Source organism: Sycon ciliatum, chromosome 11 (genome assembly GCF_964019385.1).
Source record: "Sycon ciliatum chromosome 11, ocSycCili1.1, whole genome shotgun sequence".
Taxonomy (NCBI): Eukaryota; Metazoa; Porifera; class Calcarea; order Leucosolenida; family Sycettidae; genus Sycon; species Sycon ciliatum.
In genome coordinates this window covers 11,973,793-11,999,706 of record NC_088653.1, presented here as the reverse complement: position 1 = coordinate 11,999,706, position 25,914 = coordinate 11,973,793, and the positions used below count along the sequence as shown (strand labels likewise).

Genomic DNA, 25,914 nt, shown 5'->3' with positions numbered 1-25,914 from the left:
ACCCCCCCCCCCCACACACACACCAGTGCACTCCCCCCCCCCCCACACACACCAGTGCACTCCCCCACCCACACACACACCAGTGCACTCCCCTCCCCCCCCCCCACACAAACACCAGTACACTCCCCCCCCCCCCCCCACACACACACCAGTGCACTCCCCCCCCCCCCCGCACACACACCAGTGCACTCCCCCCCCCCCCCCCACACACACACCAGTGCACTCCCCCCCCCCCCCCCACCACACACACACCAGTGCACTCTCCCCCCCCCCCCCCCCACACACCAGTGCACTCCCCCTCCCCCCCACACACACACCAGTGCACTCCCCCCCCCCCCCACACACACCAGTGCACTCCCCCCCCCCCCCCCACACACACACCAGTGCACCCCCCCCCCCCCCCCACACACACATCAGTGCACTCCCCCCCCCCCCACACCCACCAGTGCACCCCCTCCCCCCCCCCACACACACACCAGTGCACTCCCCCCCCACACACACACCAGTGCACCCCCCCCCCCCCCCACACACACACCAGTGCACTCCCCCCCACACACACCAGTACACTCCCCCCCCCCCCCTCCCCACACACACACACCAGTGCACTCCCCCCCCCCCCCCCCCCCGCACACACACCAGTGCACTCCCCCCCCCCCCCCCCACACACACACCAGTGCACTCCCCCCCCTCCCCCCACACACACCAGTGCACTCCCCCCCCCCCCCCACACACACCAGTGCACTCCCCCCCCCCACACACACACACCAGTGCACTCCCCCCCCCCCCCCCCCCCCCCGTAAAGTACAGCGCCAGGGACTCAGAGCGGTAAAGTACAGCGCGGTAAAGTACAGCGCAAGCGACTCAGCGCGATAAAGTTCAGCGCCGTAAAGTACGGCGCCAGCGACTCAACGCGGTAAAGTACAGCGCCAGCGACTCAGCGCGGTAAAGTACAGAGCGGCAAAGTATAGCGCGGTAAAGTACACCGCCAGGGACTCAGCGCGGTAAAGTACAGCGCGGTAAAGTACAGCGGCAGCGACTCAGCGCGGTAAAGTACAGCGCCAGAGACTCAGCGCGGTAAAATACCGTGCCAGGGACTCAGCGCGGTAAAGTACAGCGCGGTAAAGTACAGCGGCAGCGACTCAGCGCGATAAAGTACAGCGGCAGCGACTCAGCGCGGTAAAGTACAGAGCGGCAAAGTATAGCGCGGTAAAGTACACCGCCAGGGACTCAGCGCGGTAAAGTACAGCGCGGTAAAGTACAGCGGCAGCGACTCAGCGCGGTAAAGTACAGCGCCGGAGACTAAGCGCGGTAATGTACAGCACGGTAAAGTACAGCGCCAGCGACTCAGCGCGGTAAAGTACAGCGCCAGAGACTCAGCGCGGTAAAATACCGCGCCAGGGACTCAGCGCGGTAAAGTACAGCGCGGTAAAGTACAGCGGCAGCGACTCAGCGCGATAAAGTACAGCGGCAGCGACTCAGCGCGGTAAAGTACAGCGCCAGGGACTCAGCGCGGTAAAGTACAGCGCCAGCGACTACGGCCGGTAAAGTACAGCGCGGTAAAGTATAGCGCGGTAAAGTACAGCGCCAGCGACTCAGCGCGGTAAAGTACAGCGCCAGCGACTCCGCGCGATAAAGTACAGCACGGTAAAGTACAGCGCCAGCGACTCAGCGCGGTAAAATGCAGCGCCAGTGACTACGGCCGGTAAAGTATAGCGCGGTAAAGTACAGCGGCAGCGACTCAGCGCGGTAAAGTGCAGCGCCAGTGACTACGGCCGGTAAAGTATAGCGCGGTAAAGTACAGCGGCAGCGACTCAGCGCGGTAAAGTGCAGCGCCAGTGACTACGGCCGGTAAAGTATAGCGCGGTAAAGTACAGCGCCAGCGACTCAGCGCGGTAAAGTACAGCGCCAGCGACTCAGCGCGGTAAAGTACAGCGCGGTAAAGTACAGCGACAGCGACTCAGCGCAGTAAAGTACAGTGCGATAAAGTACAGCGGCAGCGACTCAGCGCGGTAAAGTGCAGCGCGATAAAGTACAGCGCCAGCGACTTAGCGCGGTTAAGTACAGCACCAGCGACTCCGCGCGATAAAGTACAGCACGGTAAAGTACAGCGCCAGCGACTCAGCGCGGTAAAGTGCAGCGCCGTAAAGTACAGCGCCAGCGACTCAGCGCGGTAAAGTACAGCACGGTAAAGCACAACGCCAGCGATTTAGTGCGGTAAAGTACAGCGCCAGGGACTCAGCGCGGTAAAGTACAGCGCGGTAAAGTACAGCGCCAGGGACTCAGCGCGGTAAAGTACAGCGCCAGCGACTACGGCCGGTAAAGTACAGCGCGGTAAAGTACAGCGCGGTAAAGTATAGCGCGGTAAAGTACAGCGACAGCGACTCAGCGCGGTAAAGTACAGCGCCAGCGACTCAGCGCGGTAAAGTACAGCGCCAGGGACTCAGCGCGGTAAAGTACAGCGCGATAAAGTACAGCGCCAGCGACTCAATGCGGTAAAGTACAGCGGCAGCGACTCAGCGCGGTAAAGTACAGCGCAAGCGACTCAGCGCGGTAAAGTACAGCGCCGGAGACTAAGCGCGATAAAGTACAGCACAGTAAAGTATAGCGCCAGCGACTCAGCGCAGTAAAGTGCAGCGCCGTAAAGTACAGCGCCAGCGACTCAGCGCGGTAAAGTACAGCACGGTAAAGTACAGCGCCAGAGACTCAGCGCGGAAAAATACCGCGCCAGGGACTCAGCGCGGTAAGGTGCAGCGCGGTAAAGTACAGCGGCAGCGACTCAGCGCGATAAAGTACAGCGGCAGCGACTCAGCGCGGTAAAGTACAGCGCCAGGGACTCAGCGCGGTAAAGTACAGCGCCAGCGACTACGGCCGGTAAAGTACAGCGCGGTAAAGTATAGCGCGGTAAAGTACAGCGCCAGCGACTCAGCGCGGTAAAGTACAGCGCCAGCGACTCCGCGCGATAAAGTACAGCACGGTAAAGTACAGCGCCAGCGACTCAGCGCGGTAAAATGCAGCGCCAGTGACTACGGCCGGTAAAGTATAGCGCGGTAAAGTACAGCGGCAGCGACTCAGCGCGGTAAAGTGCAGCGCCAGTGACTACGGCCGGTAAAGTATAGCGCGGTAAAGTACAGCGGCAGCGACTCAGCGCGGTAAAGTGCAGCGCCAGTGACTACGGCCGGTAAAGTATAGCGCGGTAAAGTACAGCGCCAGCGACTCAGCGCGGTAAAGTACAGCGCCAGCGACTCAGCGCGGTAAAGTACAGCGCGGTAAAGTACAGCGACAGCGACTCAGCGCAGTAAAGTACAGTGCGATAAAGTACAGCGGCAGCGACTCAGCGCGGTAAAGTGCAGCGCGATAAAGTACAGCGCCAGCGACTTAGCGCGGTTAAGTACAGCACCAGCGACTCCGCGCGATAAAGTACAGCACGGTAAAGTACAGCGCCAGCGACTCAGCGCGGTAAAGTGCAGCGCCGTAAAGTACAGCGCCAGCGACTCAGCGCGGTAAAGTACAGCACGGTAAAGCACAACGCCAGCGATTTAGTGCGGTAAAGTACAGCGCCAGGGACTCAGCGCGGTAAAGTACAGCGCGGTAAAGTACAGCGCCAGGGACTCAGCGCGGTAAAGTACAGCGCCAGCGACTACGGCCGGTAAAGTACAGCGCGGTAAAGTACAGCGCGGTAAAGTATAGCGCGGTAAAGTACAGCGACAGCGACTCAGCGCGGTAAAGTACAGCGCCAGCGACTCAGCGCGGTAAAGTACAGCGCCAGGGACTCAGCGCGGTAAAGTACAGCGCGATAAAGTACAGCGCCAGCGACTCAATGCGGTAAAGTACAGCGGCAGCGACTCAGCGCGGTAAAGTACAGAGCAAGCGACTCAGCGCGGTAAAGTACAGCGCCGGAGACTAAGCGCGATAAAGTACAGCACAGTAAAGTATAGCGCCAGCGACTCAGCGCAGTAAAGTGCAGCGCCGTAAAGTACAGCGCCAGCGACTCAGCGCGGTAAAGTACAGCACGGTAAAGTACAGCGCCAGAGACTCAGCGCGGAAAAATACCGCGCCAGGGACTCAGCGCGGTAAGGTGCAGCGCGGTAAAGTACAGCGGCAGCGACTCAGCGCGATAAAGTACAGCGGCAGCGACTCAGCGCGGTAAAGTACAGCGCCAGGGACTCAGCGCGGTAAAGTACAGGGCGGTGAAGTACAGCGCAAGCGACTCAGCGCGATAAAGTACAGCGGCAGCGACTCAGCGCGGTAAAGTACAGCGCCAGGGACTCAGCGCGGTAAAGTACAGCGCCAGCGACTACGGCCGGTAAAGTACAGCGCGGTAAAGTATAGCGCGGTAAAGTACAGCGCCAGCGACTCAGCGCGGTAAAGTACAGCGCCAGCGACTCCGCGCGATAAAGTACAGCACGGTAAAGTACAGCGCCAGCGACTCAGCGCGGTAAAATGCAGCGCCAGTGACTACGGCCGGTAAAGTATAGCGCGGTAAAGTACAGCGGCAGCGACTCAGCGCGGTAAAGTGCAGCGCCAGTGACTACGGCCGGTAAAGTATAGCGCGGTAAAGTACAGCGGCAGCGACTCAGCGCGGTAAAGTGCAGCGCCAGTGACTACGGCCGGTAAAGTATAGCGCGGTAAAGTACAGCGCCAGCGACTCAGCGCGGTAAAGTACAGCGCCAGCGACTCAGCGCGGTAAAGTACAGCGCGGTAAAGTACAGCGACAGCGACTCAGCGCAGTAAAGTACAGTGCGATAAAGTACAGCGGCAGCGACTCAGCGCGGTAAAGTGCAGCGCGATAAAGTACAGCGCCAGCGACTTAGCGCGGTTAAGTACAGCACCAGCGACTCCGCGCGATAAAGTACAGCACGGTAAAGTACAGCGCCAGCGACTCAGCGCGGTAAAGTGCAGCGCCGTAAAGTACAGCGCCAGCGACTCAGCGCGGTAAAGTACAGCACGGTAAAGCACAACGCCAGCGATTTAGTGCGGTAAAGTACAGCGCCAGGGACTCAGCGCGGTAAAGTACAGCGCGGTAAAGTACAGCGCCAGGGACTCAGCGCGGTAAAGTACAGCGCCAGCGACTACGGCCGGTAAAGTACAGCGCGGTAAAGTACAGCGCGGTAAAGTATAGCGCGGTAAAGTACAGCGACAGCGACTCAGCGCGGTAAAGTACAGCGCCAGCGACTCAGCGCGGTAAAGTACAGCGCCAGGGACTCAGCGCGGTAAAGTACAGCGCGATAAAGTACAGCGCCAGCGACTCAATGCGGTAAAGTACAGCGGCAGCGACTCAGCGCGGTAAAGTACAGAGCAAGCGACTCAGCGCGGTAAAGTACAGCGCCGGAGACTAAGCGCGATAAAGTACAGCACAGTAAAGTATAGCGCCAGCGACTCAGCGCAGTAAAGTGCAGCGCCGTAAAGTACAGCGCCAGCGACTCAGCGCGGTAAAGTACAGCACGGTAAAGTACAGCGCCAGAGACTCAGCGCGGAAAAATACCGCGCCAGGGACTCAGCGCGGTAAGGTGCAGCGCGGTAAAGTACAGCGGCAGCGACTCAGCGCGATAAAGTACAGCGGCAGCGACTCAGCGCGGTAAAGTACAGCGCCAGGGACTCAGCGCGGTAAAGTACAGGGCGGTGAAGTACAGCGCAAGCGACTCAGCGCGGTAAAGTACGGCGCCAGCGACTCAGCGCGGTTAAGAACAGTGCGGTAAAGTACAGCGCCAGCGACTCAGCGCGGTAAAGTACAGCGCCAGCGACTCAGCGGCGTAAAGTACCGCGCGGTAAAGTACAGCGCCAGCGACTCAGCGCGGTAAAGTACAGCGCGGTAAAGTACAGCGCAAGCGACTCAGCGCGGTAAAGTACGGCGCCAGCGACTGAGCGCGGTAAAGCACAGCGCTGTAATGTACAGCGCGGTAAAGTACAGCGCCAGTGACTCAGCGCGCTAAAGTACAGCGCAAGCAACTCAGCGCGGTAAAGTACAGCACGGTAAAGTACAGCGCCAGCGATTCAGCGCGGTAAATTACAGCACGGTAAAGTACAGCGCGAGCGACTCAGCGCGGTAAAGTACAGCGCCAGCGACTCAGGGCTGTAAAGTACAGCGCGAGCGACTCAGCGCGGTAAAGTACAGCGCCAGCGACTCAGCGCGGTAAAGTACAGCGCGGTAAAATACAGCGCCAGCGACTCACCGCGGTAAAGTACAGCACGGTAAAGTACAGCGCCAGCGATTCAGCGCGGTAAATTACAGCGCCAGCGACTCAGCGCGGTAAAGTACAGCGCCAGCGACTCAGCGCGGTAAATTACAGCGCGGTAAAGTTCAGCGCCAGCGAATCCACCACACAGCTGATTGAAGTGGCTTTTTCTGGCCAGTGAATCCCTGTTTTCATTCACTGCCCCCCGCACCCCACACACCTACATACACTCATGCAGCCCCCCCCCCCCCTACACACATGCACCCTCCCCCCCCCCCCTCCCCTCCCCTCCCAATGCACATACACACATTATCCAGCCGCTCAGCACAAGACAAGGCAAGACAGTTATCAGGTATGACAGCTCATTGTGTACTATTCACTATAGAAAAAGCATAGCAGACTAGGCTTAGTTGTCCTGTACTCTAGTCAGCCTATTGTACCGACATACACCCAAGCTACGTATATCACCAGGCAATACCGTCCGTTCCTGCATGCATGGCTGATGCACACAGGAGATGAGAGGACAATCAAAACCGTCTCGTAAATATAATCACCAGTTTGGAGGGAATAAACACGGTTCGTCATGTAATAAATTCTCAAGTGAAAAATCAACCACTACAAGGCTATTGGTCCGCCATCGGCAGGAAATTAAAAAAAAGAAGCAAGAAAAAGCGCACTCAACCAGGTATGGTGTTCAGTGTCTTGCTAGTGTAGATAGTTTCTGGTCTTCTCATAGGCGTGCAAACACTTCTACATGTATGTGTTCAATACACTCCGTGTCTACTGTTGAAGATTTGGGACCGCCATAGTTACACACTGACAACAAGGGACGGACAGGGTTCGTTTGGGAAGATATGTAGTACCGGTACTTGGGAAACGGATAGGGGTGACAGAGAAACGAAAGACTTTGGTGGGCAGATGGAGAGACAGTAAGCAAGAGAGAGAGAGAGAGAGAGAGAGAGAGAGAGAGAGAGAGAGAGAGAGAGAGAGAGAGAGAGAGAGAGAGAGAGAGAGAGAGAGAGAGAGAGAGAGAGAGAGAGAGAGAGAGAGAGAGAGAGAGAGAGAGAGAGAGAAAGAGAGAGAGAGAGAGAGAGAGAAATAGAGAGTCATACGGGATGCAGGCCACCTGGGCAAAGGAGATATGGTGGACAAGTTGTCGTACATAACTGTACTCCAGACAATACTACATGCTGAGAGATGAATAACATGTGTTATCTATACTGTACTATGTACGTGTATGCAGTACATTCAGTGTATAGTATGTACATGTATATACATACTGTGCAGTCTGTGTGCTCCTACAGCCTACATTCCACACCACCAGACTGTAGGGTAGTGCTGGCATGGTCTACATTCCACACCACCAGACTGTAGGGTAGGGCTGGCATGGTCTACATTCCACACCACCAGACTGTAGGGTAGGGCTGGCATGGTCTACATTCCACATCACCAGTCTGTAGGGTAGGGCTGGCATGGTCTACATTCCACACCACCAGACTGTAGGGTAGGGCTGGCATGGTCTACATTCCACACCACCAGACTGTAGGGTAGGGCTGGCATGGTCTACATTCCACATCACCAGTCTGTAGGGTAGGGCTGGCATGGTCTACATTCCACACCACCAGACTGTAGGGTAGGGCTGGCATGGTCTACATTCCACATCACCAGACTATAGGGTAGGGCTGGCATGGTCTACATTCCACATCACCAGACTGTAGGGTAGGGCTGGCATGGTCTACATTCCACATCACCAGACTGTAGGGTAGGGCTGGCATGGTCTACATTCCACATCACCAGACTGTAGGGTAGGGCTGGCATGGTCTACATTCCACATCACCAGACTGTAGGGTAGGGCTGGCATGGGATCAATTAACGTACACAATCCACAGGTCATGCTCAACTTCTGCAGTCGGAGTAGCAAGTAGACCGGCCAGGCGATCATTCACAAACTCTCGAGGGGGCATTATAAGTGTGCTCAACTTCTCACTCCTGCGTACTGCTCTGACAAACAGCCCACTCCCCTCCTCGTCGTTCTCAAGACGGAATACAGTACTGTCACTGACACAAAGAATATAGAGAAGAGGGCATGATAGTAAAATACTAGCAAGCACAGGAAGCGATTCGGAACTGAGAGTGCCATCCTGCATTGCCAGCATTTCCAATGCTTTACACAACACTATGCTTGGTGCCAGAGTGAATAGGAGCATGTCGGACAGACCAGTCAGAACTAACATGGTAAGGTGTCTATGGTTCACTGTGATAACACGCCTGATCACTGATGCACCCAGCGATGACAGCCCTGCACACTGAAATTGCAGGGCGACCCGTTGCCTTGACACGAAGAGGGGGTACAGCATAGCTAGACCTTCATCGCCGATACAAAAGCGCAGCATGGGTCCATTCAGCAACTTGCAGTTAGCCAGGATGACAAGGCATATGAGAATTTTTGTGGTGATATCCTGGCACTGAACATGACCAATGGACAGATGGCTGATACGGTGACAACTAACTATTGCCGGTACCAACTGTGCGTATCCGGATGAGGACAACTGCAGATCAGCTATGTTCAGTGAGCGCAAAGTTGAACGGTTCGTGCGGATCACGTTACAGAGGTGTGGAACTAGATTGTTTGTTAGTGCATTGTTTGAAAGGTCGACTTCCGATAATCCATGACACTGAACAAGTCCCGGTGACAGTAGCTCAAATGCACGATCGTCTAGCTGGCATTTGGAAAGGGTGATACTGCCAATTGACTTGTGATGGTCTGAAATCACGGATGATAGAAGGTAGCAATCCGCCGAAGAAAGGCAAACATTGTCAAAGTTGCAGCCATAGTGTGAGAAGGCTGCCTCTAGAGCAGGCGAGGGTGAATGTGTAGCATTTGCCACGTCACCTTTATCCGTTCCAGGCTGCGCATACACACGACAAGCAAGCAACAGAAGTTGACGGCGAACAGGTGTGAGCCCTTCGTGTACAATCGAAACTGAATCCAATACCGAAGTAGTCATGACTGAGTTCTCTTCTTGCGAGTGCAAGGCCAATTGGTCGAAGTCAAGGGATGTGGATGGCCTGGAATGGAAATACTCAAGAAGGCGGGTTGATGCATAGGGATTGATAGGTTTCAAGGCGGTAGATAGTATTCTGATGCTAGCGCGGGGTAATTTGCGCCGCCACAGCTGCAGAAGAGCGCGTACGTAGTCCTGCAATGACGCAGCGAAAGAATGAGGAAGAACTTCTTCGATAGCCTGAGAAACACTCACACCGTCCGCTAGTAGATCAGTGAGAAGGCAAGAAGCCAGACTCTGGACGGCTAAATCGTCAAGATGCTCGCACAGAACCTCTGTCACCAGCAGAAGATCGTCCTCGGAAGAGCGAAGGAAACGAGTCACACTTTCACATGCCTTCAGCTTGCGATTATCCTGCTCGTCCGAAACAGGCTGAGTGAGAATCGCTGCAATTAAGGCTTCCTTCGCGTCTGCAACCAGTTGTGATGCAAGCAGACACCAAAAGGTGCTCAAGTGACCAGTCAAAGCTCCAACCTGCCTCACGAGGAATGTTATGTCGCTCGCATCGGGAACAGTGGCTGCAATGTACTGGGAAGCAAGGCATTCTTGAACCGAAAGATGGCTGAACTGCCATTGACCAACGCATGGATACGACAGTGACTCGCACGCCACAAGAAGACCAAGCGAGAGACTCTCCTTCGACACCTGCTGTTCATCAAGGTCACGGTCGCTGAACACCAACTTCTTACCAACTAGCATCAGAAACGCAAAGTGACCCAACTCCAGGATCCTCTCCTTCAAGATGCGAGGAACGGACGGCCAGTCTGGATACGCTCTCTTAGTGTCCTGTCGAACGATACTCAGGATCAAAGACGTGAAGATGCCGAACATTGACGAAGGAACAGAGCCACAAATACGGAAAACGTCGCAGGTCGACTCCGTGAAGAAAGGCGTTTGCATAATGGCCGCTAAACTCGGATCAGAATTGACGCGTTCAAGCAATTTGCTGGCCGCTTCGCACGGGAGGACATTGTTTACGTATTCGTGCACATTGTCCTTGGTGAATCCCAGCACTTCTACGCGACGGTCAAATGGGCATGAGAGTGCAAGTTCTATGACTTCTTTCGAATGGCGTGATGTAAGAATCAAGCGAACACCTTTCAATTCCTTGCCGCAAATAATGCCACGCACAAAATCGCTACAGTGGTCAAGAACAGTTTCATCTAAGCCATCGAATACGAGACAAAGACGCCGCGGGTTGGCATGGATGTAGGATGCAATTTCATTTTGCTCCTTCGGATCGACAATGCCAAGCTGCCTCAAGCGTAACAGCTCAACTATATCACTTGCGTGTCGAACACTGGGTTCACGCAGCGCCAATGCACCCACAATGTCAAACCCATGCCAGATCAGACCCCTTGCCCAGTCCATAGGACCTTTCAACAAGAATATGGTCGTCTTGCCAGCGCCAGCACATGCAATAGCCAATACACGAACTGATTCGTCTTCATCAAGTTCTTCCCCGTCAAAGTTAAACATATTGGCCAGTTGCACGTGCTGCACTTTGTCCGCGACTCGCGAGAACACATGGCTCAACTTCTGCACATCGCTTTGCGAACCGAAGAAAGTTTGTTCGTTAAGTGAAGCCAGTTCTTCGCGCGGTATCACAACCACATTCACAAAGATCTTATCCAGCGGTCGCCTATTCGGTTTTACACACATCCCCTTGCCAATCTGTACTTTAGCACTTACGTAGCGCTTCTTCAGCATCGCAGCTAACCTCTTCACACCATCGGGTAACGATACCGGCGTTGCGCTTGTCCGCGGCGTCGATGAGCACGACGATTCAGGATCATCAGCTTGGCAATCCACCGAGGCAGGGGAATGATGAGCCTGGGAAGAGGAACAGTTACACGACCTTGGTTCTTCGTCGGGAGATAGCCCATGGCTGGATGTCCGACTCGAAGCAATATTTCCTTTGTTCTCCTCCATTTCACTGAGGTCAATCGAGTGACTAGAGAAAGGCAGCGAGCACACGACAGTCGCAAAGCCCCTAGCCCAGCAAACTCAAATAGTTTGCGGGCCAGGGAAGATTTCTGTTTCGGCTGAACACAGAATCACAGTAAGGATAGATCCATGGCGCAATGTGCGACTAGTTCTCTGTTTTTCTTGGGTCATTTCCTGAACAATGACTTGACTGTTCTAATGTTTTGGTCACACTCACAGCCCTTCCAGTACTTGCCTGCTTGTCGTAGTACCTAAGTCCTTTTGTTGAAGTAACTTAGTTTGGTCGGGTTGAGCCGAGCGCCTTGGTGGACGTACTCACGTAGACCATGCACGTAGTCTTGTGTTGTAGACTGTAGACATACCGCTAGTCTAGTACTATGTCTATGTAGACTGTCCCTCTGCTGCTGCCGTGCTGGGTTTTACGTGCAAATCTATGACAATCATGTCGAACACCATGTCGTCATGGTCCAGGCGCTCATACTAGGCACTGCCAATGCCATTGCCGGGCATTGGCAATGGCAATGACTACTGCCACTTGTAGTACTAGTACTCTGTCCCCGGGGGAAATTGCGGAAAAAAATCGCAAAAAACGCGGGGAAAAACGCGGCATAATATGGCATAATTTGCGGTGAATTTGCGGTAAATATGCGGTAAATATGCGGTGAATAATATTGATGTGCGGCAATTTTCAGTGAGTATGTAGTGAAATCAATCAGTTACAAGTCTCTAGTGTAAGCACTCGTCATATTTTGAGTAAAAAGCCGCCACGATGAGACGTTGCTGACCGAACAGTGCACTGTGTGTACGTGTAGTGCAACAAAAAAGTTCAAAAAACGCGGGAAAATCGCGGAAAACGCGGTCTTTTAAAAAATCGCAAAAAACGCGGAAAAAAACGCGGCCGCGGAATCGCAATTTTCCCCGGGGACAGAGTACTAGGCAGTCTGTCTGCATACTGTCCGTTCTGTGGCGAGCTGTCTTTACTGCGCTGCCTCGGTCTGGCCTAGCATCTGAGCATAGGGTCCAGCGGATTCTGCCGGCAGAAAAATTGGCAGAATTCGGTACTTTTTCTTGTAAGTTTCATGCATGTTTGGTATGTGGATAAAGAAATGGAGCAGAATTCGAGGAATTGCCCGCCATAAGGTTTGTATGGTTCTGCCAATTATTTTACTGCTTTTCGAGCAGAATCCGCCGGTCCCTATGCCTAGCCTAGCGCCTCCCTACCTGGAGGCTGTACCTGTACTACTGGTCTCGCGAGCTCGGTCTCTTGGCCTCGGGTCCAGTCCAGGCAGTGGCAGTACTACTAGTAGCCGCGTACCGCCCTACCATGCCTACTCTACTGACTATGCTTCCCAAGTGGTTGTCTGCATCGCAGTCGTGCATACAATACAATCATGTAGACTATACAATGGTATGGAGCGCGCGTCCCCGAGACGATACGGCTGTCTGCTAAATTAGTCTGGGAGTGGATTGCTGAGCTGAGCTGTAATAGTAACACTTGGCGTGGTGTTTGAATGAAGCGCATTTTGTCGCCTGTGGCTGTGCTCCACCAACAACTGCCACTAACTTGCTGTGGCATGCGTCTAGGGGCGCGTTCGATTTGTCACTCTTCGACTTTTCGAGGAGTTTCGTTTTTCTGAAGAGGTGGCCTTATTGGCCTCTTCAGAAAAACGAAGCTCCTCGAAACTCCACAACCTCATCCGATGGGAGACTCCGAGACGGTGGATTAGTTTCGAAGAGTTTGGAATAGCTACGTCAAGTAGTACGTGGAGATGGTCGATCTGATCGGACGTCATCATCGCCATGACATTTCCACTGACATACTCTAAAATGATAGAAACCGTTCTAATGGGACACTTCAACTAATCTCTTTATAAAATTTATTTGAACCGTTGATGAAGACAATACGAACGCGCCGTAAGCCATGCCATGGTTACATGGAAACCCGACATACATGTAGACTGCAGAGATAGTCTAGACTGCCCCAATGCTGGGTTTTACGTGTATCTATGTGAAGATCTACCGACACCATGTGACATGTCATCATGGTCCAGGCACTGCCACTACCATTGTACCAATGACTACTGCCACTAGGCAGTCTGTCTGCACACTGTCCGTTCTGTGACGAGCTGTCTTTACTTTGCTGCCAATGGCAATGCCATGGTCTCGCCACTCGGTCTGAAAATCCTGGACTCGGTCTTGGTGACTCGGGTCCAGTCCTGGCAGTGGCAGTAACCGCGTACCGCCCTACCATGACTTCTCTACTGACTATGCTTCCCGACTCAAGTGGTTACGGTCTAGTACAAATCAATACATCGCAGTGCCAGTACTAGTGCATACAGTCATGTACTAGTAGTAGTACTACTAGTACATGGTGTGGAGCGTCTCCGAGAGTCCCGCGCCGAGATGATACGGCTGTCTGCTCTGGGAGTGGATAGCTCATCTGTGCTGGAGTACTTCGCGGCGTGGTGTTTGAATGAAGCGCATTTTGTCTCCTGTGGCTGTGCTCCACCAACAACTGCCACTAACTTGCTGTGGCATGCGTCTAGGGCATGACATGGTTACATGCATACCAGCGTTAGTGTGTTTACACCTTTAGCTCTGCGCTCGCGGGTCGCAGTCTGCATCGTGAACATACATTTTTCTAGGAAGAAAAGGAGCAGAGAACTACAAGTACGAGTTAGGCTACAAAAATAATAATGTCCACGAAACCCGCGGCCAGTTACATGTACTTGGCAATCAGCTCATGCGATAAAATTGCACGACACTGGCCAACGGTACTGACGTTCTACAACTAACTGCCAATCAGGTTTAGTACGTCTTGGATGCTCACTCCAACAGCCTTCCAAATTGGAAGGTTCTAAGCTATAGAAAATTACATAAGGAGGGGAAGGTGAGCTCAACCAAAGCAAGCAAAGTAGCTGAAAGTCTCAGCTGTGAAGATAGCTGGCGGATGTATGACGAAGACGATACTGGCTAGACCGTTTGGTGCAGTCAAACCAGGATTCAAGAACACACAGAAGCATACCACACAACGTGTGCACCAGCTAACACCACCACCGAAGCCAATCCCCCTACTGCCCGGGACACCTACATATACCCCCCCCCCCCTCCCCCAGCCAACCAACTGCAGCAGGAGGTCAAAATGTGCAACTACAGGTCCAAGGGAACCTGCCCACTAAAATGGTTACGAATACAGTCTGTAAGACACTGTGGAGATTGCTTATACCGACATAACCTCACCTCTCGGGACTTCTAAAGTGTACGTATTGCCCGTCTAGTGACTCTATGCATGATATTAGGAAAGTACTAAAATTAATGCTATTAAAGTGACTTTCTATGTGAAGTCAGTTACACTGGAGGATGTACCCAGTCACGGTGCTGACAGTGCTCAACACCACGGCGGAGTATGCACCCAGTCACGGTGCTGACAGTGCTCAACACCACGGCGGAGTATGTACCCAGTCACGGTGCTGACAGTGCTCAACACCACGGCGGAGTATGTACCCAGTCACGGTGCTGACAGTGCTCAACACCACGGCGGAGTATGTACCCAGTCACGGTGCTGACAGTGCTCAACACCACGGCGGAGTATGTACCCAGTCACGGTGCTGACAGTGCTCAACACCACGGCGGAGTATGTACCCAGTCACGGTGCTGACAGTGCTCAACACCACGGCGGAGTATGCACCCAGTCACGGTGCTGACAGTGCTCAACACCACGGCGGAGTATGTACCCAGTCACGGTGCTGACCAGGGAGTCGTATAGACCCGGGAGGCGACACGAGGCCTTCCGGGCCGACTATGATTGACTCGCGGCACTTTCTCCCACTTTTCCCTCAGATATCCCCGGTGCGTGCCCTGAGTTATAAACCAACTACTCCGCGTACTTGTGCCATGGGATTTTGGGAGTGCACTCCTTGGGGAACGGACTCGTGCAGGATCGATAGGATCGTGGGAAATCGTAGCTCGAAAAGAAGAAGAAGAATGAACTACTTTTCCAAGTAATTAGTTGCATTTGATGATCGTGATTGAGGCAGAGAGTGCTGCTGATCGCGATCCAGATCCGGGTCAAGAATCACCTCCTGATCCTCAGGAAACCTCAGCTGACGTAGATGTACGTTCTCTTCGCGTGAACGCTCAGTCTGTATTGGCTTGGGCCACAGGTACGAGGTTTGAATTCTAATTTTCTATGTTATTATATTTTTCAATTTGTCTTGAAACTTTCAACCTTGCTACTTAGCGGCTTCTGATCTGGTGCGCGTACTGCATAAAAAGTTGCGAATAATCATGAATTGGAAGAAATACTTGTGGGTTGATAGAGTGCAGTACTCTTGTTCAATGGTTTCTACAGAGCGTTCCGAATCCCAGCCGCTAAAGACCCACAGAAGGCAAGAAGCTTGCGTTGCAAAGCTGCTGTCCCGCCTGACTGCGGAGAAAGACGACTCGTTTATGGTTGTTCTACAGCCGCTGCTGACGTCCATCAGCTCTGTCCTGCTCCCAGCAGCAGATAGGCCTGGATTTCAATGAGTCGTGTCCCAACTCCGGTGTGAACGATTTCCCGACGTCAAGACGAAGGGGTCAAGTCATGGGTGTTGCAAGGAAGCTGTCACAAGATGATCCGGTATTGAACGGTAGGTTTTGTAAAGCTGCTCTAACATTTGGATCCTATAAATTATAACATTAAATTATTATTTGTATTCACGAAGCCATGCCCAAGACGTGCGACATAGCGTGTGTTCGTGTGTATGTGTGTGCGTGCGTGTGTATATTGTGTGCGTGTGTGCGCGCTTGTGTATGTCGTAAAATCCTGCCAGAGCACCCCTACCTCCGGAACCATTCGAGTAGATCCATTTGGGGAGGGGCGGATGGGCGAGTCCTGCTTGCCGCATTCAGTACTACATGAAAAAGTACTCACCCTAAGAAAACTGTGCGTGCGTCTCGTACACCCAACAAAAGTCAAGAGCTGGGAGTCGTACACACCCATCAAAACCCTAGGGTGTGTGCGATCTCTGGTCAAGAGGGTGGGAACTGTTGCGTACATTTCCAACCAGGTCGTAGACGCGTCTGCAGTGCAGTACGACCTCACACTTCACATAGTCATACGAGGATACAACTCTATTGATAGATAAGGTAACGTGCTTGTAGATCTCTGCCATGCCAAAGTTGCATTCAGTAGAGGTAGTAGTCTCTGTCAAACGTGTTTGCCATTGGCTCACGGCACTTGTAGCAGCTGATCGGACGATGCAAATGGACTCCCAGTCCACATTAGCTGGTTTTTGATATGCCTTCGAAAATATACCATGGCACGCACTTTCCACTGTTGTTACATAGGGCCGGACGTGTGTTGTCCTGAGCTTGCCACGATACTTTCCGATCTGTCCATCTCCTCTCTTGGTTATGTTGAAATGATTTGAAGAGCTGATGGCTGGTAACTTGCTGGTCAGCTGGTAGGAATACGTTTGCAAGTGTTGCTGCTGATTTGTACATTAAATTGCCGGAGTGACGTGGCCTTGAGTAGTCTTCCCCAGCAATGAACTGAAGAGTAGCATGCGTATTGAATTCTCTTGTTGCCGGTTCATCGGCCCCTCTCCATGACACCGGACTAGACTGAATTACTGGCGTCCCTTCATCGGCCTGCTTTTCGCCTCGAACTTCTCGAGTCTTGAAATCTGGACCCAACATAATAAAAGTGGGACTCAATTGCCCAGTTCAGACGATAAATTGATGCAATAAGGGGTCATCGCAAAAGTGATTAGTCATCCCTGAAAAAAACATCATTCATTTCGTACTCGGACCTCCTCTCCACCCTCCGAAATGAATGGACGACGAAAATCGCATGCATGTACATGTGTATGCATAGCGTCAGTCGACTGAGATTTTAGCTCCCCCCCCCCCCCCCCCTGGAACGATCTTCGTTTCAGGGACGACCAAAAACTTGTGTGACCACTGACTTTCTTTCTCTGTTATCAAGCAGTATGCATTATTTGTAACAGTAATAATACTTGTCTGTGTCATGTGGATGCATTGTCTTATTTCCTTTTTCAGGCTACAGCACAACCAAGAGAACGAAATGTACGTCGCAATCAAGCTATGTCGTTGCCATCTTCTATGTGCCATGCGTTACCTGATGTGCCAGCCTGCTATGTCGGATACCGCTAACCATGCATCGACTAGGCGCCAGGCGCGAACTGATGGTGGTGGTGGTGGTGGTGGTGGTGAGAAGGAGAGCTCTGTGCCAGAATAACTTTGCAGTTTAGAGAGCGTGTCTGGGCAGGCGTGTATTTACCCCCATATTGCCAGGTGTGTATTTACCACCATATGAACCAACCATAAGTGCAGTTGCAGTGGAGTCTTCAACTTCATTCTCCCGAGTCAAGCTCGTTGTGAAGGCATCTATGAAGAAGATTGCCTGATGAGTCCAGCCGGGACGAAAGGTACGTCGCAATCAAGCTATGTTGTTGCTGTGTCATCTGCTATGCGCCATACGCTACCTGATGTACCAGCCTGCTATGTCGGACACCACTCACCCTGCATCGACTAGGCGCCAGACGCGAACTGATGATGGTGGTGGTGGCGGGAAGGAGAGCTCTGTGCCAGAATAACTTTTCAGTTTAGAGAGCGTGTGTAGGCAGGTGTGTATTTACCGCCGTATGAATCAACCACAGTACGATCAGCTGACGTTATAACTTATAAGGATGATCTCGTGCAGCGATATTATTGATATTTTTTAAGTCTTTTCTAAGGACTCTCCACTGCAGCGTTTTCTTTCCACTCGGTTCTCTTCTTTTCATCGCTCAGCTTGCACTTGCAATGCTTATACATACTGATCAATCCCGTTCAATTTTCCGTACATTTTTCTCAAAAGCCATAACGCGGACGAAGTAGTGATTTTCCGTACAAATATGGAAAATACGGAAGGTTGATAGCACTGTGTTGAGGCAGCTATTGTTGACTTTATTTGGAATTAATTCTGTTGTATTTGCACACATTCCTGAGTGCATTGTATTACTATTAGCATCCAATGTGTGTTATCTGTGCGAGCTTCTAACCTTGTGAACATTCACCGAAGGTTCGGTTGGTGGCGCACAAGATCTTCCGGGATGGCTCTTGCGGGCTCTCAGCCCTGCGTTCACTGCATAAAACTTGGCAGAACAGTTCAAGTTTCAATTTAGGCCATTTCCTCACTCTGTGACTCCCAATATTTCACATGTGCAATGATTATAAGTATTGTAGATCACTGGGACAGCGCCACTTTGTTAGCCGATGTTAGTCCTGAAGAAAAATTGACTTCATTGCCCTAAAGGTGAGAACAAATTGGGACTATTTGTGAAGGAAAACTTTGGAAAATGTAATTTCGAATAAAAGTCATTTCGTTTATCTGGATAGGTCCAATATTTCACAAATGTGCAATATAAGTATTGTAGATCACTGAGACAGGGCAACTTGGTCTGTCGAAGTTAGTCACGAGGAAAAAATTACTTCATTGCCCTAAAGGTGAAAACAAATTGGGACTATTTGTGAAGGAAAACTTTGGAAAATGTAATTTCGAATATAAGTCATTTCGTTTATCTGGATAGGTCCAATATTTCACAAATGTGCAATATAAGTATTGTAGATCACTGGGACAGGGCAACTTGGTCTGTCGAAGTTAGTCACGAGGAAAAAAAATACTTCATTGCCCTAAAGGTGAGAAAATATTGAGGCAATTTGTAAAGAAAGGATTACCTCATCTTAGGAGGTGGTCAAAGTGCCTCAGAGTTCGAGTGGCAGTGCAAAGCCAGTGAGTAAGCCAGTGAACAAGACCCATTATTAGTGAACTCCTCAGCGATGGCCACAGATGGCTGTATTTCGGCAATGGAGATCGAAAGTCTGACCACAATTGTTCGGCGCCTCCCGGGTCTATACGACTCCCTGGTAGTACCAATGCCATGGCAATGACTACTGTCACCATGGTCACTGTACTACATGTGTATGTATGCTATGCAGTGTGTCTACATGCTGTCCGTTCTGGGGGCCGCGCCGGCAAGCTGTCTTTACTTCGCTGCCTCGATCTCCCCTCGCCTCGGTCTCCTCCTGGACTCGGTCTTGGTGACTCGGATCCAGTCCTGGCAGTAACTGCGTACCGCCCTACCATGTGCATGCCTACTCCAATGACTGTGCTTCCCAAGTAAAGTGGTTGTCTACATCGCAGTACTTCATGCAGTGATGTACATGGTGTCACGTGTGGAGCGTCCCCGGCCGAGACGATACGGCTGTCTGCTTTGGCGTGGATAGGTGATCTGAGTGTTTGAATGAAGCGCATTTTGTCTCCTGTGGCTGTGCTCCACCAACAACTGTTACTTCCACTAACTATTATTCGCCGTGGCATGCGTCTACTACTACTAGTGTAGGCCATGACATGGCTACATGTAATTATTTGATAATGACCACGTTAGTGTGTTTTCACCTCCAGCTCTATGCTTGCAGTCTGCATCATGAACATACAGTAACTGTTTTTAGGAAGGAAAAAGGACCAATGAACTGCAAGGCAGGCTATAATTTAGTACAAAATAATGTCCACAAACACCACCCGGTTTTCATGTACTTGGTAATCAGCTTTAATATTCCATAAAATTGCACGACGCTGACCAACGGTACTGACGTTCTACAACTAACTTCCAATCAGCTCTGGCACTTCTTGGATGCGCACTCCAACAGCCTTCCAACTTGGAAGGTTCTAAGCTATAGAAGTAACATAAGGAGGGGAAGGCGAGCTCAACCAAGGCAAGCACGAGCTGAAAGTCTCAGCTGTGAAGAAAGTTGGCGGATGTATGACGAAGACGATACTGGCTAGACCATTGAACAATACAGTCAAACCACGATTCAAGGACACACAGAAACATACCACACAACGTGTGCACCAGCTAACACCACCACCGAAGCCAATCCTCCTACTGCCCCGGACACCGATATATACCCCCCCCCCCCCCCCCCCCAGCCAACCAACTGCAGCAGGAGGTCAAACTGTGCAACTACAGGTCCAAGGGAACCTGCCCACTAAAATGGTTACGAATACAGTCTGTAAGACACTGTTGAGATTGCTTATACCGACATAACCTCACCTCTCGGGACATCTAAAGTGGACACTACGTATTGCCCGTCTACGCATGATATTAGGAAAGTGCTAAAATAAATGCTATTAAAGTGACTTTCTATGTGAAGTCAGTTACACTGGAGTATGTACCCAGTCACTGTGCTGACAGTGCTCAACACCACGGCGGAGTATGTACCCAGTCACGGTGCTGACAGTGCTCAACACCACGGCGGAGTATGTACCCAGTCACGGTGCTGACAGTGCTCAACACCACGGCGGAGTATGTACCCAGTCACGATGCTGACAGTGCTCAACACCACGGCGGAATATGTACCCAGTCACGGTGCTGACAGTGCTCAACACCACGGCGGAGTATGTACCCAGTCACGGTGCTGACAGTGCTCAACACCACGGCGGAGTATGTACCCAGTCACGGTGCTGACAGTGCTCAACACCACGGCGGAGTATGTACCCAGTCACGGTGCTGACAGTGCTCAACACCACGGCGGAGTATGTACCCAGTCACGGTGCTGACAGTGCTCAACACCACGGCGGAGTATGTACCCAGTCACGATGCTGACAGTGCTCAACACCACGGCGGAGTATGTACCCAGTCACGGTGCTGACAGTGCTCAACACCACGGCGGAGTATGTACCCAGTCACTGTGCTGACAGTGCTCAACACCACGGCGGAGTATGTACCCAGTCACGGTGCTGACAGTGCTCAACACCACGGCGGAGTATGTACCCAGTCACGATGCTGACAGTGCTCAACACCACGGCGGAGTATGTACCCAGTCACGGTGCTGACAGTGCTCAACACCACGGCGGAGTATGTACCCAGTCACGATGCTGACAGTGCTCAACACCACGGCGGAGTATGTACCCAGTCACGGTGCTGACAGTGCTCAACACCACGGCGGTGTATGTACCCAGTCACTGTGCTGACAGTGCTCAACACCACGGCGGAGTATGTACCCAGTCACGATGCTGACAGTGCTCAACACCACGGCGGAGTATGTACCCAGTCACGGTGCTGACAGTGCTCAACACCACGGCGGAGTATGTACCCAGTCACGGTGCTGACAGTGCTCAACACCACGGCGGAGTATGTACCCAGTCACGATGCTGACAGTGCTCAACACCACGGCGGAGTATGTACCCAGTCACGGTGCTGACAGTGCTCAACACCACGGCGGAGTATGTACCCAGTCACGGTGCTGACAGTGCTCAACACCACGGCGGAGTATGTACCCAGTCACGGTGCTGACAGTGCTCAACACCACGGCGGAGACAGAGCGTGATACACAGCACAGCAAAGGCAAGCAAGGCTAGTTAACTGTTTGTCGCTACCCTTGCCATTATTCACTGATATGTGACTTTGAATAAATCATGGATTTCTTGAGTAGATATAAACTAGTCTTGCTTGGTCTTGTTGTTCTGTGAAGTCAGTATTAAGTAAACAGAAATCTATCGTCTCAATCGGTCGTTTTGCATAATCTCGCTACAGTACGTGTGCAATGTCACACAAACTGACAAAGCACCTGCCACTCGGCTCCTGATATAACGAACACCATTGTGCAGAAGAATTCGTTATTTATAGCGGAAGTTCGTTGTAACAGAATACACTCACACCAATGCCCATACAAGCAGCAAGTCATGACTGGCATGTTGCCCATGACAAGTACATGTGCAGTGAAACCTGTCTAACACGACCGTTCAAGGGACCTTCGAAATGTGGTCTCTGTCACCACTTTGTCGCCTTATCCAGGTTTAATCTACTGGAAATAGCATGTCTTTGTCCTGATTGCAGTGGTCTTCTAGGACAGGATCCAAGTGGCCGCCTTGACAGGTTTTACTGTACAAGTATTCGCATGGTTTTACATGCTACCCTGAGTACAAGATATGGTTTTACATGCTACCCTGAGTACAAGATATGGTTTTACATGCTACCCTGAGTACAAGATATGGTTTTACATGCTACCCTGAGTACAAGATATGGTTTTACATGCTACCCTGAGTACAAGATATGGTTTTACATGCTACCCTGAGTACAAGATATGGTTTTACATGCTACCCTGAGTACAAGATATGGTTTTACATGCTACCCTGAGTACAAGATATGGTTTTACATGCTACCCTGAGTACAAGATATGGTTTTACATGCTACCCTGAGTACAAGATATGGTTTTACATGCTACCCTGAGTACAAGATATGGTTTTACATGCTACCCTGAGTACAAGATATGGTTTTACATGCTACCCTGAGTACAAGATATGGTTTTACATGCTACCCTGAGTACAAGATATGGTTTTACATGCTACCCTGAGTACAAGATATGGTTTTACATGCTACCCTGAGTACAAGATATGGTTTTACATGCTACCCTGAGTACAAGATATGGTTTTACATGCTACCCTGAGTACAAGATATGGTTTTACATGCTACCCTGAGTACAAGATATGGTTTTACATGCTACCCTGAGTACAAGATATGGTTTTACATGCTACCCTGAGTACAAGATATGGTTTTACATGCTACCCTGAGTACAAGATATGGTTTTACATGCTACCCTGAGTACAAGATATGGTTTTACATGCTACCCTGAGTACAAGATATGGTTTTACATGCTACCCTGAGTACAAGATATGGTTTTACATGCTACCCTGAGTACAAGATATGGTTTTACATGCTACCCTGAGTACAAGATATGGTTTTACATGCTACCCTGAGTACAAGATATGGTTTTACATGCTACCCTGAGTACAAGATAATGGTTTTACATGCTACCCTGAGTACAAGAGTATGGTTTTACATGCTACCCTGAGTACAAGATATGGTTTTACATGCTACCCTGAGTACAAGATATGGTTTTACATGCTACCCTGAGTACAAGATATGGTTTTACATGCTACCCTGAGTACAAGATATGGTTTTACATGCTACCCTGAGTACAAGATATGGTTTTACATGCTACCCTGAGTACAAGATATGGTTTTACATGCTACCCTGAGTACAAGATAATTATGGTTTTACATGCTACCCTGAGTACAAGATATGGTTTTACATGCTACCCTGAGTACAAGATAATGGTTTTACATGCTACCCTGAGTACAAGATATGGTTTTACATGCTACCCTGAGTACAAGATATGGTTTTACATGCTACCCTGAGTACAAGATATGGTTTTACATGCTACCCTGAGTACAAGATATGGTTCGTCATGCACATGACTGTGCAGTGTGCACCCCCTAAGCCTAACCCCCGCCACACTCACACACATACACACATACAGTAAAACTTGTCATGGCGACCACTCGGTTAAGGCGGCCACCTGTCCTAGAAGACCACTGCAACCATGACCAAGGGATGCTACTTACAGTCTATTGACCCTGGATAAAGCTATCCCTAGTAACAAACACCACGTTTTGAAGGTGTCTTGAGCGGTCGTCTTACACAGGGTCCACTGTATGCCTATGCACTCCCCCCCCCCACACTATATAGACAAAATGTACCTCCCCCCCCCCCCACACACACACAGATATCGACCAATGCAACCCCCCCCCCCCCCACACACACACACAGATATCGACCAATGCACCCCTCCCCCCATACATCTGTAGCGTATAGCGTATCCCCATACGTTAGCATATCCCCGTACGTTACTGTATTCCCGTACGTTAGCATATCCCCGTACTGTATCCCCATACGTTAGCGTATCCCCGTACATTAGCGTACGGAGTTTGCCTGTGCATTAAAGCCACTGCTCACGATTCGTTTATAGCCAGTTAGTTAATTTAGTAGCCAATCAGTTAATTTAGTTGCCAGTTAGTTAATTTCGTTGCCAGTACATTTCAATTGCCAGTTACAGTGTGTTCACTGAGACCCGTGTGCATTTGCCTCCGAGAGAGACTGCGGCCCGCTACAAATTGGTGGCAGCGGTGGTTAAAGTCAACTTTGTCAGATTCGACCCCACCTGTTTTACCCGCTACAAATTGGTGGCAGCGGTAAATTCATTTTGTTTTATTCTATACCTAACTGTGTTACTTTACACGTTTCTCGGACCCCCATGGCTCAACCCGCTACAGCTCCGTGCGACGAATCAAGATGAGAATCATGTTTCTTGCCTTCCTGGGCTTGGCCCTGCTTATTAGCCTGCAGCACAGTCAGGGTGCTAGCGTGGATCACCCCTTCTCTCCGCACGGCACACACTGGAGACTCCGATGGCGATTCCAAGCGACCCGCTACCTACATGTATACTACCGGTGGTGATGGCGAAGCTGATGCAGACGACGACAGGCAGGCTGCTGACCAAGACAAGGAGTTTATTCCCCAAGCCCAGCAGAGTTTGATTTTCGCCGGCACGCAGTTGGCAGACGGCCGAACCCTGAGTGACTTCAATGTTCAGCACGAGTCCACTATTCACTTGGTACTTCGTCTCCATGGTGGAATGCAGAATTTCGTCACCACTCTTCCTGGCTAGACCATCACTCTTTACGTCGCGCCAAGCGATGCTATCGACAATGTGAAGACCCCGATTCAAGACGCGGAGGGAGTGATCTGTCTGACATCGAGCTAGCCGCTCTGAGTGGCCGGCTCAACGAAGATGAAACCTGGCTCGCCCTCCGACGTCCCTCCAGCCGCCGCCGTGGTTACTGATGCTGATTCCAGGTATGGCATTTTCTTTCCTGTCTTCCTTCAGTCTTCCTATTCTCTTCAGTCTTCCTTTATGCTCTCTTCAGTCTTCCTTTATGCGAGTGTGTGAATCCAGTTTAGTTTGGTAAGCGTCCGATCATGGTGAGCCACGGTTTACCCAGCTAACCTGGGACAATGTGTGTGACAATGCCCCGTATAGTGAATAGTGATAATTATATAGTATAGTGTATTCAGTTCGGTTTTTGAACTGCGATGTTCCTGGCAGGTTGTGCCAGTGTTGTGCAGCAAGCGTGCTGTGGTTTTCAGGTCCTATTTGGAGGACAGTTTTTTCCCCTTTTGACCCCGTGAGATCGTGTGAACCTGGTGTGCTTCTACTTTATGATTTGGTTATCAGTTCATTTCTTCTGTCTACTCTAAACGTTATCATTTCCGATATTGTTTGCCATACTCCGGTTGACGCTCTCCCAGTAATTCGCGATCTACTATAATGTTCACGACTCCATACCTGTATTATATTGTTCAAGTCATCCATCCATTCTGCCTATCTCTTATCGTCGAGTTTATTCCGACGCGACCATGCATACCGCCAGTTTTTTTAAATAACAGCCAGTTGTTGGTGTCCAGCTATCACCAAGTATTCGAATCACGAGGACGTGATTGTATTTGAGAGGGGAGGTGTAGCGTATAGCGTATCCCCATACGTTAGCATATCCCCGTACGTTACTGTATTCCCGTACGTTAGCATATCCCCGTACTGTATCCCCATACGTTAGCGTATCCCCGTACATTAGCGTACGGAGTTTGCCTGTGCATTAAAGCCACTGCTCACGATTCGTTTATAGCCAGTTAGTTAATTTAGTAGCCAATCAGTTAATTTAGTTGCCAGTTAGTTAATTTCGTTGCCAGTACATTTCAATTGCCAGTTACAGTGTGTTCACTGAGACCCGTGTGCATTTGCCTCCGAGAGAGACTGCGGCCCGCTACACATCGACCAATGTA

At 51.0% G+C, this 25,914-nt stretch overlaps 1 long non-coding RNA gene across 1 annotated transcript; it reads left to right on the top strand.

The window, feature by feature from the left end:
* Window positions 1–15,759: 15,759 nt before the first annotated feature.
* On the top strand, window positions 15,760–18,422 carry LOC135827536 (uncharacterized). Its single transcript, XR_010555487.1, has 2 exons — window positions 15,760–15,816; window positions 17,231–18,422. It is a non-coding gene; the product is annotated as an uncharacterized LOC135827536 (long non-coding RNA).
* The last annotated feature ends 7,492 nt before the right edge of the window (window positions 18,423–25,914 follow it).